Source organism: Camelus ferus, chromosome 2, assembly GCF_009834535.1.
Source record: "Camelus ferus isolate YT-003-E chromosome 2, BCGSAC_Cfer_1.0, whole genome shotgun sequence".
NCBI classification, from domain to species: Eukaryota; Metazoa; Chordata; class Mammalia; order Artiodactyla; family Camelidae; genus Camelus; species Camelus ferus.
The window spans coordinates 10081831-10101593 of NC_045697.1; the positions used below are offsets into that span (position 1 = coordinate 10081831).

At 44.6% G+C, this 19763-nt stretch overlaps 1 protein-coding gene and 1 long non-coding RNA gene across 2 annotated transcripts in view; both read left to right on the top strand.

Moving 5' to 3' along the window:
* The window catches only part of C1QTNF7 (C1q and TNF related 7), a 98916-nt gene that overhangs the window by 30423 nt on the left and 48730 nt on the right, over nucleotides 1-19763 (top strand).
* Nucleotides 6439-19763, top strand: part of LOC116668005 — a 40141-nt gene continuing 26816 nt past the window's right edge. Inside the window, exon 1 of the long non-coding RNA XR_004325028.1 lies at nucleotides 6439-9079. This is a non-coding gene — a long non-coding RNA (uncharacterized LOC116668005). The remainder of the gene's footprint in view (nucleotides 9080-19763) is intronic.

Below are 19763 nucleotides of genomic sequence, written 5' to 3' on the forward strand. Positions count from 1 at the left end.
CCCTTACAGGAGTCCAGGGGTTGACCATCAGGCCAGAACATGTGACCCAAGATCTGTTCCTCTGCAATGACCTCTCCTTACTCCAAGAACCTCATCCTTGATCAGCCAGATCTCACACCCCCATGCAAAATAACAAGAAGAATAGAGTTGGTGGTACACAGAGGACTTAATAAAGGTCCCCATTAGACCGTGCTCTCAGGCATATATTTGCCAACCACACGACTGAAAATGAGTCTTGTAGCTTTTTCTAGCACTTATTTCCCTTGGTCCACCTTTCCCTCTCCTCCCCTCCTCTGCAGGTTCTCGAGTTAGCAGTCTGTTGACTGCAGATGCTTTAGTGTGCAAAACAGCTCATGCTATTTCCCCCAGCAAGAAAAACCAGACACCGCTCAACCTGAATTTTACACTTTTCAAGCAAATATCGTCTAGACTCTGCACTGTTTCCGAAGTCTGGTTCAGGGAGAGAGCCCACAGATAGAGGAGGAGATTTATTTTTGGTTGTGAGGGTGACCAACCCTTCTTCCAGGCTTGATGGAACAGTTGGGAGGTGTGTGTAGGCCCCGGCATCTATGCACCACGTGGCCTGGCGGCTCCCTCTCCCCCCTGCCACCGCTCGAAGCCTGGGAGGATGCTTTTGAAACGAATCAGGAAATTACTTATCAATCTGAAGCCCCAAAGAGCTCTGAGTGCTCCTCACTGCCAAGGGAAGGGGATTTCAAGTGAAATCTCCACATCTGTGTGCAGTAGAGTTCAAAGACGCCAGCTGTTGGAAGGTCTTGCGAGCGATGTAAGTAAAAAGCCCTCCCTCCCGACTGAAACGAGCCTCTCCAGGCTTTGTTTCTCCCAGAGACGAGTCTTTTGGCTCACGCTGGTGTTACTCTTTCTCTGTTCCTCTGCGAGGTTTGAGGATGTTTACTGACCGGGGCTTAGTCAATGAAACATCTCCTCTGGGGGAAGCTTCCCCTCAACAGAAGAGAGAAAGTGAAAGTTGTCAGAATCGGCTTTGCTGGGGTAGTTTTGAAAACAGCCCTCGACTTGGCAGTTGCGCTCCCTAATGACTAGAGACCTTGGTGTACCCTCGCGGGAGCAAACAGAGGGGACTTCGTAGCCTCCCCACGAGAAACAGAATTGCCATCCGGTCTGCGGTTACATAATTCAAGTTTAAGGTGTGCCTTCACTTTGTAGGATTTTAATAGAGGAAAAAAATACATTAAAGCTAATATTCTGTGGCGATTTCCTTGTCGCAGCATAAATCTTGTGCTTAATTCATGCTTGGTTAAGGGTGCTGATTTATTTACTGTTTGTTTTATTAAACAAATGTGTCCGACATTCCACATGGCTCGGGGAGGCCAGGGAGCAGAGAACGCATTCTTTGCGATCTGTGAATGTAAATATCTAGACAGAGTTGGTAAAACTATGGGTGTGTATTAATAGTAATTATATGAATGGATTGCATAGTTTCATAAATAATGCATTGTACTAGAGTGTGTGTCTTTTACGAATATCTTAAATCAGACGGTGGTTAAGGGCAGGGAAGCAATTGCTGGAATACAGCTCACGTAAAAGAAATAGTTTTGTTTCTAGTTTGATTTCTACTTGATTCTGTATGAATCGGCCTTTGTTCCGTGAGTCCCTGAAGCTTCCCTGGGAACTCCAGTGTCCTTTTCCAGGGTCCCTCATCAAGAACTCTATGGCTGCAGGGAGCATGCGTGGGGCAGTGAATCATCAGACGGAGGGGGTGCGTGTTTGGAATGTGACAGGAAATTATTCAAATACTGGGAAACATTTGCTGAGCATTTGCCATGTGTTTGGCCCTCGACTTCTACTTCCTGTGTCATGTGGTCTTAGGAGCAGGTGCTCCCTGGTAAAAAGTAGTGACCTTGCAAGTAGAGAACCCAGGGACCTGTCCGTGCAACCCAGGGTTGGTTACTTAACTCCTCTGTGCTTCGGTTTTCTTTCTGTGAAATAAAGGTGATACAGGTGGGCTTCATGTGAAGCTTGAGAGTTAATGTAAGTAAAGTATTGTTTTTGTCTCTTATATATGAGAAATTGAAGCTAGCGATAACAAAGTAACTTGCCCGTGGCCACACGGGGAGGGTGGCTGGAGGGCTGGGTTTGGGAGTAAATGATCAGGCTTTATCATCATGGAGGAAGTCCATTTTCTAACCATCACCTCCTTCCCTCATGTGTGCATCCTCTATTCTGCTCTCACAATGGCCTTCTGCGTAAGTATTGTCAACCACTGACCATGAGGATTTAAGACAAAGAAATGGAGGCTCAAACACTCACCCAAAGTAACTCACCCAAAGTCCTATACTTAGAAATTAGCAGCGCTGGGGGCTAAGCCCAGGGGTTTGAAGTCCTGGGCTCTTGTCATGACCCCATGCTCTGCAACGGGCTGGGCCCACACTGCCCCCTGCAGGGAAGAGTGAGCTAGAGAAGGGCATGTTTATCACCAAGGAGGCCCTCACTCTGTGCCTGGCCCAGCACCCCAAATCCAGCAGGTCCCTGGGCCCCTGTGTTAATCATTCTCTAGAAGACTCAGATGCACATCAGAGTTTGACAGTCGCTCTCCTCGGGGCTTTTTGTAAGCTGGGAAAAATCAGACTGTATGGCCTTCCCATCTGACCTTCACCTGAAGAGGTGAAAAGTTCTGTTAAGGACGAGAGACTGAGCACTTTGCCCCATTTAAAGCTTTGGATTACTCTGAGGTCAGAACCATTCTTTCAGAGTTATTTACTGTCTTGTTTATATCCCAATGCTTTCCTCATCTTTTGGCACGTGTCACCTTCTGAGCCCTGCGAAAGTTTTCTCATCAACCCTTTTGATTGCATCAGGCTTCAATGATCAGCAGATGTGTAGATTCCTTTCCCTTTGAAGGGTTTTTATTATAAGTCAGTACAACTCAGTGGAATTCATCACCATATTAGAATATCTGTATTCTATAATATAAGAAAGTTACTCAATAAACTTCACGCAGAGAAACCAGCAACATGGAGTATTTCCTGTGCTGACTGTGATCAGATTGATTTCTCTGGAGACCAGGGCAACACAGAGAGGTGCCAACAGGGAGATGTCAGCCAACAGGGAGATGTCAGCCAGCAGGGAGATGTCAAAACACACACTAGCAACACTAGATGCCTCAAAAAGAGGTCACAGAAGGCGTGGCAGGGCAGGAACCATTGAACACTGGAAATAATTTTTTTGTGGTGGTAAATGTCAGGATTTGAAGTGAAATAACCCTGCCTTTGAATTCTGCCTTTACCACTTTCTAACTGCAAAACCCCAAGTATGCCACTTACCTCTCAAGTGTGTGTAGCAGACATAAACAACTCAGCATGGCACCCAAACAACAGGACTTCCTTTTCTCCCAGCTCTGGTCCATTCAATCCACAAATATTTATTGAGCACCTACTATGTGCCAAGGATTATTTTCGATATAGCAGTGAGGAGCCAAAGCCTCTGCCTTCACACTTTTAGAGGAGAAAACAAGAGAATCATAAATCAGAATGTCACTTGGGAGACTGATGCGTGCTCTGAAGAAAATAAAATATGATCACTAGACAGAGGGACTAGCAGGTGCGGGGATGGGGGTGCCTCTTTCGCTAAGGTGATCAGGGATTGCCTCATCGAGGAAGTGGTAGTCTGCAGTCTTGAATCGTAAGAAAAACACAAAAGCCATGGTTAAGCCTCTAACCACGTGACACTAGACAAGTCGCTGAAACTCATTAGACCCCGGTTTCATCACCTGCACCCTGCAGAGCTGGAGTATATTTACAGGACTTCTGTTGGCCTGTTTTGTCGCTTTCTTTCCCTGTCTTAGGATCCTATGCCATGAGTAATTGTACAAAAAGAAGGGGAAAAAAATCTCTGAACCAAACTCTACTATAGTTATTTCATTCTTTCATTCTACTTTCTAGGTTTTTGCAACTGGTTTTTCCTCAACAAAGATAAATTAGTAGTTCCTAAGTGAATGACGATTAATTAATGATTCTTTTTTAAAAGCTCAAATCATCACGATTCCTAGGGATTACATTGCTGGAAAAGACAAGAACCACTGTATGGCAGATGTTTAGGGACGAACTGTGTAGCTTTGCAATGACTTCATGTGTGGCTTTGAGTCTGAAATTGTACATATGTCACTGGAGCCAAGACACGAAGCTGCCAGAAGTTGGCTGATCCAACCCTCTGTTAGCCAGGAGTCATGTGCATGGCTTTAAAACACAATCCATGGTCTGAAACGTTTCCTTTCTTAAAATGGTGCAGCAGACCTCACTTGGGGCCGAGACAGCATCCATCCAAAGTAAGAGTCACAGTGCAGATAACTCGTACCAGAGAAGCCTTTGTCTCCCAATGGACCAAATATTTGTGGCCAGAGTATTTTTGGCTGTAACAACCCAGATAATTGTCTAATCACTACATTTTGCCATTACTCCCATGCTATAAACCCCAATTATGAATCTACAATTGAGAATGAGAATTCTGTGTCCCCAGCAACAAAAAATGTACAGGTTAAGGTTTTCGATTTTCAGATACTGATATTGTGTGCTTAATTTATAAAAACATGATCTCTCCAAATTGAAAACACATTTTTAAAATTGTTTTGAAAACAAGGTCCAATGCTAGACTCCAAGGATTGAAAAAATAAGAGCAAAGAGGATGAGATTTAGGACGTTGGAGTTAATTAACTGGTAATAGAGAGAGCTGTGGGCAATTCAGTGATGCTCCTAGACACCCTGACGCGATTTTAAGCAGTGAGCTGCTGTCCAGTAGGGAGAGTAAGGTTTGAGGGGTGGGGGAACTACTATTGTGCACTTACTTTTAAGGCAAATAATACTCCAGCATTGTATGTGCATCAGCTCCTTGCCACGATCCTAGTGCCGTGTGGCTACTACTCCACTTATTTTACAGATGAGAAACTGAGGCTCAGGGTAGGTGAACAAGGTGAACAAGGAAGTTCACCAGCGAAGAAGTGGCAGGACCACAATGTGAATCAGGACTGCCTTACTCCACGACCAACCAACATTCCATTCTACTACTCTGCCTTAGAAAGAGAAAGGACTTTTTTTTTTTGTTTTTCCACATGCCATACACATTCTAGTTAAGTAAAAAGAGAATTTACTATGTGTTTTTGACTGTTGAAACAGCCTCCTGAGGGGAGAGGCTGAGGAATTGTCTCCCCAAGTTTCCTTCTCCTTTTTCCAACCAAAGACCAAGTCTACAGCCATGCAAGGCAAGATGGCGGTGACAAGTAAAGTTCAGCCATTTTGCTCTCTCATTCCTCCTCTGTTCTGATTGCTTTGGCAGAAGAGATGTCCAGACTTTTTGGAAGAACCACAGTCACTCAGCTCACAGACTTTGCTGGCCATTGTCCCACAACTAGGGAGAGGACTCAACTCTGTTCCAGTTTGTGCCCAACCAAAGGAACACCATTCCAATCAATCTATTATCTAATTTGAGCCTGTATGTCCAATGTTTCAGAACTATAAATCAGGACCAAAATCCCATAAGAAATGGAACACTATTAGAAAGTAAGAATGGCTTTTAAAATTCTGGCTATTAAGTGTATCAATTAGAATTGCATTCATCAATGAGTATCTGAAAGCCTCATTCTTTTCACATATAAGGGGTTTATTTTTCTCATGTAACAGGGATCCCAGAGGTAGGTGAGCAAAAGATGGTGTAGCTGTTCAGAAGTCACCAGGAAACCAGCCTCCTGTATTCCTACTTCACCAGCATCAGAGTGTGGCTTTTGTCCTTATGATGACAAGACAGCTGCCACATCTCCAGGTATTGATAGCATATTCCAGACAGGAAGGAAAAGTCTTCTTGTCAAACTTTGCCTTTTTATTTGGGAAGGGAGGCCCTCTTCTAGGACTCTTTGTGTATCTTATTGGCCAAACTGTGTCCAATGGCAACCCCTAGCTGCAAGGGAGTCTGGAAGTTTGCGTTTCTGTTTCTAGGCTTCAGTATAGAAAAAGGCAAGGGAAATGTGGATTGGGATGAGTTATAAGCGAGCCAACCTACAGTACTTGTCAAAATGCTATAAATTCCTATTTCTGAAAGCAATAAATTTGGAATTTGGTACATAAGTAGGATGACATTACATAAACATTTCTCAGCTGCATCTATTTGCATACTTACTTGTGAGCATGAAAATATTTCTAAAACAAGTCATAAGAAGTAGGTGATGGAAAGACGTAGAGCTGGATGTCAGCTCAGTGTCTGAATTCCAGCTCTCTACCCAGTTAGGTGTGCAGTGTCTCTGGACCTCAATTTCTTTTTATTCAAAATAAGAGTAATAATAGCTACCCATCGAATTGCTTTAGAATTAAATTAAATACTATAAAATGAGTATGACAGGTAGAGATTTAAGAAATAGTAGCTCCCTTCTCTTTTGTTTTGTGCCTTTTTTTCAGCAAGTGCAAACACCTTCATAAAACGCAACACAGCCAAGAGCTGACAGCTGAGGAATCAGCTCTTTGATTGCAAGAAATTAGAACAAAGCTGCTGAACGGTGTGTAGCCTTTCTCCATCAGCAACAGCCAAGATTCTTTCATTTTGGTCTTCATCACATTATCTTAGCAAACCAGACAAAAATGTCTAAGCGATTTTGTTTTTCAAACTGCATCAGTGTTTCAAAGTGCCATCTGCTTGTGACATGTTACAAAACAGAGTCAACAGAGCCATTTGGTGACATTTTAAAAAGTGACTTCAGTGTTTGTTACCAAGGGATATAATTCCTAGAATTTGTGCAATTTGTTCTGTGTTATTGAGATGTGAACTAAAGCCTTCACAGAGATGTTCAGCTGTTTCAATACACGATCTTCATCTTAACTCAGGAAGCCAGGTTTTAAACTGAGTTTCTTTCCATTTTAATTATCTCCCCATGTCGCTCCAAACTTTCCAGTCAAAGATGGATGTTTCAAGCTTATCACTTTAGAGTCAGGATGGCAAAATTAGAAAGAAGAAGTGAAATGAACCAAAAAGAATTCACAGATTTGCAGAGTTGAAATCTAACCATCAGCCAAAATCTCATTTCTATCCTCTGGTAAAATGGGAAGAAATGGTAGAATGCAGTTCAGGGCCATGGGTTCCTGTTCACGTACTAATTCTGTGACCTTTAGTAAGCTATTTAACCTTATTCTCTGGATCCTTACCTGGAAAAAGGAATGAACATACCTGCCCATCCCATCTCACCTGGTTGAGAAAATGTGCTAGACCTGCCAGTCCATATAATGCCTGAGCTACTCAAGCCTCTTTTGTGATTTCCCATCTACTGTGGTAGAGTTTGTACCATATTGTAGCATGTGATGGACCCCATGGCCTCCTCAGGCTTCCGTCTGAATCCTCATCTTATTTTTACAGCCAAATTTTCTTAACCAGAGGCCATCGCTCCTGCCTCCCCCTCTCTTCCATACCCTTAATCTGAGCTTAGCCCACATCAAGCGTCAACCACCCAATGTCAGGCCCTCTCCTCTCACTGAGCAACTTTCCTCAAGTGTTTCCACGCTGTGCTCATGAATTTCCATAGCACAGTCATTATGCAAATCATGGTCCAAATCACAGTCCACTATGCAAATCACGCACCTTACTGGTGTCCATTTTGAGAATGAGAACTTTCATATGAAGAATGCAGTCTTCCGTCTTCTCTGAAACTGAGCATCTCCATGCAGCCAGAGTGCTACTAAGTTCTGGGCAGAGATGGAGAGAGAGCCCCCTCCCCATGTTGAGTCACCTGGCCCCAGAGGAGTTGTGCTTGTACCCAAAGACTCAAGTCTTTACTGGAAATGTCTGCCTGAAAAGTTCTCCTGGGAACATTCCTTTAACAACTCTCTCCCTAAAGCCTCAAAACTAGAACAGAAATGATTTATACCCTCCACTGTCCTTATGTAGCCCCCTCCCGTAAGCCTCTCACCCTTCATGGTCAGTCTCTCATTTCTAGTTGGTCTTAGCTAGAACACTCTAGAAATGAATGAAATCTGAGAAATGTGTCACAAGTTTGGAACCCTTCAATCGGTGTAGTTAGGAAATAGTCACTCCCACTTCCTTCCAAGCACAGGATGGCAGGGGCACACAGGAATGATTTCAGGGAGCAGCTTCTGAAGATAATATGCTTTCTTCACCCCTTTTTGATCCAACAAGATGCTAATAACCTACAAGTTTTATTTGCTGTGGAAGAACAGAGATGTGTGGCGGTTAGAGGTGGGTCAAGGGAGTCAGGTCAAAGTTATTTCAAGATGGAAGAGACTTGAACATTTGTCCAGGCTGAGGGCAACCAGTCGGTGGTCGAAGTTGAAAATACCAGAGAATGAAAGAAGGTCATCTGGGAAGGGCAAGAGGTGGGGAGAAACCACCGCCCAGGGCGAAGGCTTGGTCTTGAACAAGCATGGGTCCTGACTCACACCTGTGTCCACCGAGACAGCAAGCAAGCATGCATGAGAATGTGAACACATCAGGGATGGTGGGGAAACTGTGGGACTCATGACAATGCTCTGTTTTTCTCTAGGAGGTTGGAACTCGGATGATTGCTTAAGATAAGCACAGTGAGCTGGCTGAGTGTTTGCTTCGAGCACCCAGACAAGTTCTTGTCATAGAGTAAGCAAGAAAGAAAGAAAGAAAGAGGGGAAGGAAGGAAGGAAGAAAAGGAAGGAAGGAAGGAAGGAAGGAAGGAAGGAAGGAAGGAAGGAAGGAAGGAAGGAAGAAGGAAGGAAGAAAGAAAGAAAGAAAGAAAGAAAGAAAGAAAGAAAGAAAGAAAGAAGAAAGAAAGAAAGAAAACAAAAAATTATACTCCCTTCTTTCCTCTTGACAGACTGAAATTTATAGCAAATGGTTACCTCCAAAGGCCTCGTATAAAAATAGCCACCATGACATCACTTACATATTTTGCATTTTAAGTGAAACACATGAGCCTTCCTGAAACTTTTATTTTAAACCTCGAACTATAATAACCTCCCTAAACGCATCTCGGTTTGGAAGATAACTTGGCCCAAGAGCAGGCTGTCAAAACGGCCCTCTAACCACACATACTCACTCTCTCTGACCTACAGGAATGTTCTGGGACCTCTCCGGCAAAGAGGTGAGTGCAGGAGGGAAATGCAACTCTGGGAGATTTTGATTTCCATGTTGTAAAAATTGTTGCCGGCCTGACAAATGAGACGGGGATAATCTAAAACATGGACCGTTTGCATGTTTGGCCTTTGAAGATGTTAATGAGTATCAGCTTTCCTGGACCAAACCAGGTTCTTAGCTTCCAAATGTTTCAGATTTAGACTGTCTTCGTTTGAACATTTAAAAGCGTAAGGGTCATTTTGGGGAGGTTTCGTGCTGAGACTTGAGGGCAGCTGGCAGGCAGACCAGAGCAGGCGGTGCCTGCTTTCTTCCCCACCCAGCCACCGCTGGCCCAGAGCAGGATGGGAGGAACACAGATGCCACAGGCAGGTCTAGACTTGGCCAGTGTTTCAGGGCTCCCAAGAGGAGGATTCTCTGGTGAGAACTAGGGTTAGGAGTTTGGGATTTCTTGAACCCTGATTTTCTCTCTCTTTCTCATCTTTCTGTCTTTCCCTCGCTCTCATCTCTTGTAAACAAGTAAGTCTGGTCTCTTTGGCTTGTCTTTTAGGACCTCTGGTCATTCACAAGACCAGTACGGCCCTAGAGAGGCAGGAGGAAGTCTCCACAAAATGCCTGGCACTATCCTGGGCACTTGGGACAGAGCTGTACTCAAAACAAACTCCCTCACGCCAGACCCTTTAGGCCAGTGGAGGGATAGACAGACAAGCAAAGAACACGCCGAGATGTGTGTATGTCAGAGGTGATGGGGACCATAAAGGAGGAAGAGGGGTAAGAGACGGCAGGTGTGCTGCGTCAGACAGGTGGGTCGGAGAAGGCGGGGGCCGTGGAGAGCCAACATTGGAGCAGAGACTTGACGGCGGAGAGGATGAGCCACACCAGCAGCTGGAGAAGAGCGCTCTGGGCTGCGGAGTAACAGGCAGGGGAGAAGGCAGGATTGAGGACTTTGACTTGGTGCAGGAACAGGAGGATACCAGGTGGCCGGAAAGAAGCACAGGAGGTAGACATGTGAGGTCAGGAGGGAGTGGGGACCGAGAGCATCTAAGGCCTCTTCCAAGGCTTTGAGCTTCATCCTGAGGGATGCTCGAAGTGATTTGAGCAAGAGAGTGACACGTTCTGCCTTAAATTCTGTAAGACCCCTCTGACGGCTGTTTGGAAAATGGGCTGTTTGATAGCAAGTCTAGATAGATTACATCACCCCAGCTCCGGCGCTCAGTAGGCGTGCTGGGACCATCGTGGTTTCAACAAGAGCAGACTCCCTTGAGAAAGCATTCACAGGCCGCAGTATATGGACATGCACTTAAAAGTCTGATGATATTCACCTTGCAGATGGCATGTTACATTACACGGCTCTGCTGAAGGACAGACAAACCACATCCTAGCCCAGTGATAAAATGCAGTGAACTTGACCTTCTGTTTGTGGCATGTTATTTCACCAGCCAGAAAGCTCAAATACCAGACTGTTATGTTCCAAACCAGACCTAGAAGCCAAAAGAAAAAACTGTCTGTCTTTGTTTTCCCTGGACCTGCCTCTCCTGGCAATCGGAGAGCTATCCCCAGAGAGCATGAAGGATGTCTCCATCCCAGTCCAGCCCACCAGGGGTCTGGGGTCCTTCTCAGGCATTTGTGACCAAAGCACCAGCTGTAACAAGATGTTCCTTTGCTTGGCTTGTCTCTTGTGCATGAGACTCTTTGAAGGGCCATGTGGAGGGAGGCTGACCACAGAAACCAGCTAATTGAAGACTTAGATATAAGAAGTCATGAGTCCCAATTAAATATTGTTTATCAGCATTGTTAGCTTTCTTTAATTATTTCATCAACAAATACGTGTCCCTAACACTCACCAAACACTGTTCTAGACGGTTAGTACTTGGCAACCAAAAGCACAAATGAAAATACCTGGCCTCGTGCATCTTACGTTTTATGGGAGAAGAGAGATGGTATAGAATAAGTAAAGTACACAGTGCCAATTTTTTTTTTAAAAAGCACAACATAAGAGTTGCAAGTTATGTTTTATTCAGGGAAATTACTGAGGACTAGAACCCAGGAGACAGATTCTCAGATTGCTCTGAGGAACTGTTCCAAAGAGGTAAGGGAGGAGCCACAATATATAGGAGTTTTGCTTAAAAAACAAACAACAACAAAACATGTAATCAAACGTCAAAAGATTTAGTGCTAATCACAAAAAACAGACATCTCAAGTTAATGATTTCAGTACTTTTCTACGTGTGGGAAGTTGCAAGTGTCTTGGCTCAGAGAAATTGCTCCTTTGATGTGCATCTAACCATCCAGGGCCAGTGCTCTGTTTTTCTCCATCCTCAACTCCCCTCCGGGTGCACATCTTGGGTGGCTGCAGCAGCTGATGGCTTAATGGCCACAATATCCTGTGTTTCCCGGAACCGGCAGGCAACCTTCTTTGTTTACTAAAGTGGCAGGCAACATATTTTTTTTTTATCCACAATATTATGTTAGATAATGATACATGTAATGGAGAAAACAAAGTTAAAAGGGGATTTGGAATGGTTGCATTTGCAATTTGAAGAAGAGTGGTCAGGAGAGGCCTCACTGGCAAAGTGAAATTTGAGTGCAAACCTAAAACAAGTGATAGAACAAAATGATGAGATAGGTACAGATACAGGCACAGATGTAGGTGTAGGTGTAAGTGGGTATAGATGATAGAAAGAATGTAAGAAAATGAAACAGAAACCTCAATTAAAGAAAATTAGGACGCCAAAAGGGGGCGCTCTTATGCGCTGTGATGATCAGTCCAACAAGAGAAGAGGCCCCTCTTCTTTCCTGGCAAGGACTCGGCCAATAATAAGCCATGGACTCTTAGTTTACCAGACCCCTCCAAACTTTCTTTTCTCCTCTGTTAAAGAAAGATCTCCTTCCCCTGCCATATGAAGACTTGTCCATGGCTCCCTGTGGTTGTGCAGACCACAAACTGCAGTTCTCTGCTGATCCTGAATAAATCCTTTTTTAAAATATATTTGCTGGAGAAATAACTGGCTGACTGACTGTTTTAGGTCAACAAAAGATGACAGAGCTATTGGTAGAGACAGACAGAGGTGTAGGTGTTGATATAGGAAGACGGAGGTGCAGGTGGAGGGTGGATAACATAGACACAGGTGTAGATGATCACAATTCTGACGCCATTTACAGTGTGTGCAGATTTTCCCCCAAGGAAGTTCTCTGTGACACCAGTTGTGATTCTGCTCCACTGGGAGTCCTACAGTTCAACTCCACTCTGACGTTATCTACCCAGACCCACAAGTTACAGGCTGTCTCACAAGGCCACCCCCCAACTTTAGATGCCAACTGCAAGTCTGGATTGGCACCTGGGCTTCTCACAGACCAGCTGTAGATTAGAGGTTCCAATGAGCACCTCCTTGGGTTCCATTAAATTGCTAAAGAAGCTCTCAGAACTCAGAGAAACATTTTACTCACTTGATTACCAGTTTATTATAAAAGGAATATAACTCAGGAACCGCCAGATGGAAGAGCCACAGAGGGCAGGAGATATGGGGGGGGGACAAAGCTCCCGTACTCCCCAAGGGCACTGCTGTCCCTAAGTCTCCTTGTGCTCGCCAATCCAAAAGCTCTCGGAATCCCCTCCTGTAGGTTTTTGTGGAGGCTTCATTACATAGGTATGATTAAATTATTAGCCATCAGATTGAAGTCAATCGCTGGCCCTTCTCCCTTCTCCTGAGGTGGGGATAAGGGGTGGGGGGCAGAGGGTGGGGTGTGGGGCTGAAAGTTCCAACCTTCTAATCCAAGGGTTTGGCTCCACTGGCAACCAGACCCTACCCTTAGGAGCTTTCCAAAAATGAACCTAATTAACATAGCAGAAGACTACTTTAGCACTCTCCTCACTTAACAAATTGCAAGAGTGTTAGAAAGTCTGTGCCAGAGCCCAACAGACCAAATAGATACTTCTTATTATATATGTATATCACATATCACATATATATATATATATCACAATATCACAATAAGATACATAGGCATATGTACAGATACAGATCTAGACACACATCTGAGAAAAAAGCTTCCCAGGCAGGAAGAAGAGTGTGTGCAAATACCCTGTGGCAGGAATCTGCTTAAGGAGCAGCACAGAAACAGTATGCTTGGAGCCAAATGAATGAAGGAGAGAGGAGTATGAGGTAACATAGTGGGAAGGGAAGGCCCGTGGCTCATTCTAAGCCTTTAATTTTCACACTAAGAAGGGTCATGTGGACAGGGAGTCACAACTGTATTGCTCAGTTGAGTGGCTTCCACAAGGGCAGGAGCAAGGAGACCAGGTGGACGTGGTTACAATAATCCCGGCAGGAGATAACATGGAGAGGGACAACGGTGACGGCAGTGAGACGGTGAGAAATGGTGAGATATAAGGCTGAAGGAGAGCCCAAAGGATGCTAATGTGGGATTCCTGGGAGAGAAGAGCATCAAATAGCTTTGTGATGGGCCTCAGGCAAGTGATTTGGGCTGAGTCTCTGAAAGAATTTGCTACCCATTAGTGAGATGGGGAGAGTGGGGGCAGCAGGTGGGGAGGGAGACACACGGGGCTGTGGAGGAAGGACCCTGACAAGGATTTTGGTGGAGCAGTGGGACAGAAGCCTGATGGAGTAGGTCTGAGAGAGAATGGGAGGAAGGAAACTAGATAGTGAGTCAAGAACACTGATTCAAGGAGTTTACTATAAAGGGACACTGAGACATGAGTCAGTGACCGGAAATGGAAGTGTCTGGAAAAGGTAACATATTGTAATGTATCTAGTATCTGTCATATATATCACTACATATATGGAATTTGCTTTATATACTTCTAGACATTATTATATTATACTCTATGTATATGCATTGCTACATAGACAATTTCTATAGAATATATGTAATGTATATGTTATATATGTGTGTGTGTGTATATATGTATATATTGTATATGTATATGTATATGTATATGTATATAATTATACTACCACAGGAGCTGTGAGGCCAGGATAGGTGATGAGTTTTCTAAGTAGATATTGCAGTAGCTGAGGATTATGATAGTGATGTTGGAGAGAGTGACAGGGGCCATGATCTGACATCTCCAAAAACGAGGGACTTGCTATAGATTAGTAGATGACTAGTGGGTGGCATGGACTAATGACAGGAGATTCAGTGCTGGAGGGATAGAAGAAGGTGGAATAATGAATGGTCTGGAAACAGTAGGGAGGAGCAAGGAGGTGACCAACTTCCCCTCCAGGCCCAGCAGAATGAGGAGTGAGGGTAGGAAACAGCCACCACTTGAGTGGGCGGCAGGGACAGAGGTGTCCTCAAGGGAGACCCACGCTTCAGGCAGAACAAGAAAGTGAAAGACATTCAGAACGGAGGATGAGGATACAGCGGACTTGGCTGATGAGTGGAAGCTGAGTTCCAAGGGACACCAGGGAAGGACTTCTGGAGTCAGGAAGGAGTGAGGGACGGGCTAGGAAAGGAACCATAGGATTGAGAGTCCATGGAATGAGTGATGCCATGGGAGCCTGAAGGACATGCACTGGCATAAAGGGTGTGGTGAGGCTCCCCTAATGGTCTCCAGGCAGAGTGGTGGTGAGTGAGACTGTAAGGGGGAAGGAGGAGCGAGGTGGGGTCTCCAGGAAACATGTCAGGTCCATGGAGGCTTGGAGCTGGGATAGTGAGAAGCCTTATCTGGAGCACCCAGAAAGCTCTCGGGTGCCTTCCTTGCTCTCCCAATAGATTTTCATTAACTCTGGAGAAGACCAAGTACATTGGTAATCCTGGGTGATAAAATGTGAGAAGGCTGGGGAGCCAGGAAGTGAGGCTAACGGTGGTCAACAGCGGCAAGTCATGGAGAGCTTAGCATCGTGTTAGACTTCAGCCCTTATCCCACAGACTTCGTCTTTGGGCTATGACAGGGGCTCTTATGAAGATCCCGGTCTTACTCCTACCCCCCCATCACCCTACATATCCATTGTACCCAGAGCTTTGGGGAGCTGGGGACTTACCAGTTGTGTATGTCAGTGTTCAACCAGAGAAACAGAGCCAGTAGGAGGTAATATATTTTAGGAGATGGACTGTGAGGAATTGAATTATGCAGATGTAAAGATGGTCTAGAGAGTTTGAAATCTGTGGGGGGGACCTCCAGGAAGGGCAGACTAGAACCATCAGGGATGGGCTAGTGCTGAAATCCATATGTATGTGGAATTTTTTCTTTATCGTGGAAGCCTCAACTCTGTGCTTACGATCTTTTAACTGAATCATGCCCACCCAGATTATCTAGGAAAATCTCCCTTACTTAAAGCCAACCGATTATGGATTTTAATCACATCCACAAAATACTTTCTCCACAAAACCTAGGTGAATGTTTGGAGGAAAACTGGGGACTGAAGTCTAGCCAAGCTGGTCATCAAACTAAGTATGACACCAGTGTCGCCCCTAAAATCTGTAGATCCACGGTGAGAGTTCCTTCTGTGAGTAAGGATTCGTCCGTGGAGGATGAGAGGGAGAGGGTTAAGATGGTCCACCTTGCACTTCAGAAAAATCAGATCATTGGGCTTAAGTGGCAAAAATTCTTAGGAAGGAATTTGAGCAAACAGTACTAAAAATAAAATATGACTTTCTCCAGTGCAAATCCATGTGAATTACAGTTGATCTCAGTGGGAAATAAAGCAAGTTGGAAGGAACCCCAAAGAAAAGTTATTCCAAATTTCCCTGGATATTCCAAGAAAGGACATATTTGTCCAGTGCACAAGGATTTTTAACTAATAGTTCAAAATTCCCAGCAGCTATGGCACCACTGAATTCACGATTAATGAATTGACAAATATTCATGGGCACTTAATAAGTGCTCAGCATTCTAATGAAAATAGGGAAGTAGCGACAGTTCCTGCCCCCTCCCCAAGAGGCAGCTTCCCCAGGGAGGCCATCGGCACTCTTCCAATTGAAAGTGAGAGGACACCACCTCAAGATGCTTTAGCTGAAAAACAGATTCGGGGAAGAGTTCATCAAAGTCTGGGCTATATCTCTGGCTTCAGGTTCTGCTGGATCCAGGTACTCTAAGAACATAGTTAGAACTCTGTCTTTGCACATCTCTTACTTCTGCTTTTCTCTGAGGTAACTTCACGTTTGGTCAGGTCACTCCCAGCAATGGCAGAAAGGGTCAACAAAACCCCCAGGCTTACATGCTAGAGCAGTAATCCCAGCAGAAAAGTCCCAGGGCTGAGTTTCACTGGACTCACGTAAGTCACGAGCCCTCTCTTGAATGAATCGTTGTAACCAGAGCAGTGTAATAACCTGAAGAGGCTGGAGCGTAAGTGAGAGAGAGAAAGGTCCCCAACAGAAAATCAAGAGGCTATTCCAGAAGCAGGAACAGACATTGGGTAGACAATAAAAGGCAGGCCCTGCTACAAGAACTTTACAACTGAAGGTCCAGAAACCAGTGCCAGTCAGAATAGAGCTGGGAATCCCACTGGGTGTCCTGCCCCAACTTCCAGGCTATTTCCTCATCCCTAAAGGGGTGAGGGGGACTAATAACAACACTCACTATGTCTCACTGCTACAAGTATTATCAAAAAATCAAATGCAGTATATATAAATATGCCTTATAAATAATAAATCATATGCAAATAAGACATGATAAGCACTTTATCCATGAGGTGAGGGTTGAGTTTGTGCTGCAAAGGGGAAGCAGGAAGGTAGAAAGCCAGCAGGAAGAAGTATCACTCTCTGGGCAAAGTCACCCACAGGTGAAGAGAGGCTTGTTCTGTCCTAATGTAATGCAATGATCCTTTGTATTCAGAATTTCCATCTGTGAGAATGAATTGAAATAATAATAGGGAAGATTACAAGTTTGTTCCTTACTAGCTGTATGACTTTGGGCAAATTTTGTCATCTCTCACTCTGTTTCCTCATCTGCAAAGTGGGATAATGATAGTACTTGCCTCACAGGATAATTGCGAGGATTGAATGTGTTAACACAGGTAAAGCACCAGATATGTACTAAGTGTTCTACAAATACTAACTATTGTCATTGGTCCTCAAAATCATCTGGATTAGTAGGAATTCTTATTCCTCTTTTTTTTTTTTTTTGGATGAAAAAACTGATGCATAAAAGAATTCAGTGAGTAAAGTAAGATTTGAACCCAGATCTGACAAAATTCATCAGGACCTGACAGATACAGGCAGGTGGGGAGGGAGGAGGGGAGCCAGGGAAGAAAGAAGGGAGGGGGATTTACCTGGATTTATTTTAAGCAGGAGTAAACCAGGTATTCTAGAATATTCCTTTAGCCTTTGAGGGAGTGATAGTAATTTGAATGGCTTGGTTGGAGAAAGTTTGAGCCAGCATCAGAAAAGAAAACTAAAAATTTTAGGAACATGCCATAGATAACACGTTGAATTTAAGTGCTCTTCTATGGAATCCTGAAACCCTCCACTCCAGACATGGAGAAACCAGACTCCATTATTTGCCAGGAGATGGAGGTTGCACGTTCATGCCATCATGGTCCACACCTGTGTGTATCTAGAGGCAATTACCTTATATCATCTAATTTGCTCCTCACCAAGATGGCCCCAGAGTGGATACAACCTTCCTCTCAGCCCCACGGTATGGATAAGAACAGAGGGACAGAGCCCATGTGTGAACCAAACCTCACCCAAATCCAGAGTTCTCCAGCTCCATCACAGGCATCCGTCCAGGAGAGCAGCCCAGCCCAAGGGTGCTAGCCCTGCATTCCACACTCCATGAACCCCGAGGTACACCCCTGTCTATCCCACACTCTGCACAGCCTCTCCAGGATGCTGAGTGGCATCTCCCTTCTCAGAGTATGGGCTGGGGCCGTGAGGCTCCGGGAGAGTAGAGGATGAAATGGGAGAGGTGTTTGAGCCAGGAATTCCTTGTGAGTCTGCTTTGCCTGTCTACAAATCTATTTCCTTTCTCCATCTCCTAGCAAGAAACTGCAGTAGTTATTTTTTTTTTTAAAGCCTCATAGAGAGTTTTCAAGAGGGATTTCAGTGAAAGTGTAGGGGTGAGAGGAACCAGGAAAACAGGTGAATTCCAAAGACTGGGAGTTTGCTATCCTTCAACAAGGAAGCAATCATGACAATTGCAGTAAAAGCCCAGAAATAGACTATGAGCTTGGCTGGGGACACGGTCTCCCTCACTGAACACTGACTGGTCCCCCAGGACCATTCTGCAGAGCTCTCCCACAGTGCCTGAGAGAGGTGGGGAGGGAACGGACCTTCTGGGGAAGCTAAAGCACATTCTAGGTCAGTGGTTCCCAAGCCGGGCCTTTCTCAGAATCACCTGGGAGCTTGTTAAGAGGTAGACTCCCAAAGATTCTGACTCTGAACATGTAGGGCAGGGCCAGGACATCTGCTGTCTTAAGAGGGTCCCTGGAAATTCCGAGGACGAGATGGGTCCTAGAACCATCACTCCAGGTAGCTTCCTTGCTGTGTGACCTGGGGCAAGGGAGGCCACCTCTCTGAGCCTGTAGCATAGAGAGAGCTTGCGAGAAATCCTTGACTAGACAAAGCTAGGCAGCCTGATGCATGTCGGTAGGGGAAAGCCCAGGTGAGTCAGAGCCCGCCCAGACCTCAGAACCCCAGCCCTGGGCAGAGAGCCCACCCAGACCTCAGAACCCCAACCCTGGGCAGAGCTGCGCACTCACCGAGCGCTGCTGAGTGAAACAGCATGTTGGAGAAAACAGATGTGTATGGACCCACTTTTTAAACTAAATTATCTCAGTATGTGTACATGTTTGTGCAGAGTGAAAAATGTGTGGAAGAATGTGCATGCAGGTCTGTTAATGGGAATCTTTGAGGACTAGAATTCAAAGGAAGAGATTTGTGCAAAGGGACTCACATTTTTTTCTTTATATACTTCTGTATGGTTTTGATTTTTTACAACAAATATGTTTATAGCTTTCCACAAAAACGAATATATATATATATATATATATATATATATATATATTATATATATATATATATATAACTGAATCTCTCTGCTGTACATATGAAACTAATACAGCATTGTAAATCAGCTATACTTCAATTTAAAAAAACAGAATAGGTGTTTGATCCCAACTGAATTGGAATCTGCTGTTCACACTTGGAGACTATGGGTGAGATGGAGAGGAGTCTCACAGGTCGAAAGCCCTAAGCCCTGACTCTAGCACTTTCTTACCTCGAGCACCGGAAGTGGCCTGGGTGAGAAGCCTGCAGCCAAGGGGATGCTAAGCATTGATAACAATGTGAACACTCCATCTGTTTCCCAAAAGTAGACTGTCTCATAATGGATCCTTGGGATTTTAATTTATGGAGGTGCTTGACCAATGACATGGAAAGGCCAGGACACCCAGGGCCACCTGGTAAAGCACCTGGCTGGACAGGAGGCAGAGGGAGAGAGAGAAAACTCCAGACCAGAACATTTATTGTGTCTTCCGTGGGAAGGGTGAGGCAGGACTCGGTAAATAGGATTGGCTAGTTTCAAATATTCCGGCCAGGGGTGGAGGTATAGCTCAAGTGGTAGACTGCATGCTTAGCATGCACAAGGTCCTGGGTTCAATCCCCAGTACCTCCTCTAAAAATAAATAAATAACCCTAATTACCTCCCATTACCTTCACCCTCCCCCCAAAAAATTAGTTAATTTTTAAAAAATAAAAAAAAGAACATTAAAAAAAAATTCCAGACAACT